Source organism: Nannospalax galili, unplaced genomic scaffold (genome assembly GCF_000622305.1).
Source record: "Nannospalax galili isolate Female #2095 unplaced genomic scaffold, S.galili_v1.0 scaffold663, whole genome shotgun sequence".
NCBI classification, from domain to species: domain Eukaryota; kingdom Metazoa; phylum Chordata; class Mammalia; order Rodentia; family Spalacidae; genus Nannospalax; species Nannospalax galili.
The window spans coordinates 115,971-116,658 of record NW_008351881.1 but is presented as its reverse complement, the minus strand read 5'-3'; positions in this window follow the sequence as shown (position 1 = coordinate 116,658).

Here is a 688-nt window from a genome sequence, read left to right as displayed (position 1 = left end):
TGCATCTTTTGATGTACAGAAGCTTTTTAGTTTAATGAGGTCCCATTTGTTTACTCTTGCCCTTGTTTCCTGAGCAATTGGTGTCCGGTTTAGAAAATCCTTTCCTATACCTATATCTTGTAGGTTATTGCTAATGTTTTCTTCTAACAGTTTCAGAGTTTCAGGCTTCACATTGAGGTCTTTGATCCACTTGGAGTTGACTTTTGTGCAAGGTGAAAGATAGGGGTTTAATTTCATTCTGGATCTCTGTAGAGATCCAGTTTTGCCAGCACCATTTGCTGCACATGCTGTCTTTCTTCCAGTGAATGTTCTTGGCTCCTTTGTCAAATATCAGGTGGCTGAAATTGAATGTACTCCTATTTGGGTCTTCAATTTTGTTTCGTTGATCTATGGGTCGATTTTTCTGCCAGGACCATGTTGTTTTTATGACTATAGCTCTGTAATACAGTTTACTATCTGGTATAGTAATCTCCCCAGCATTGCTCTTAGTGCTCAGGATTGCTTTGGCTATCTGAATTGCTTTGGCTATCCGAGGTCTTTTGTGCTTCCATATGAATCTTAGGATTCATTTTTCCAATTCTGTGAAAAATATCATAGGGGTTTTGATTGGCATTGCATTGTATCTATAAATAACTTTTGGTAGGATGGTCATTTTCACAATATTAATTCTTCCAATCCATGAGCATGG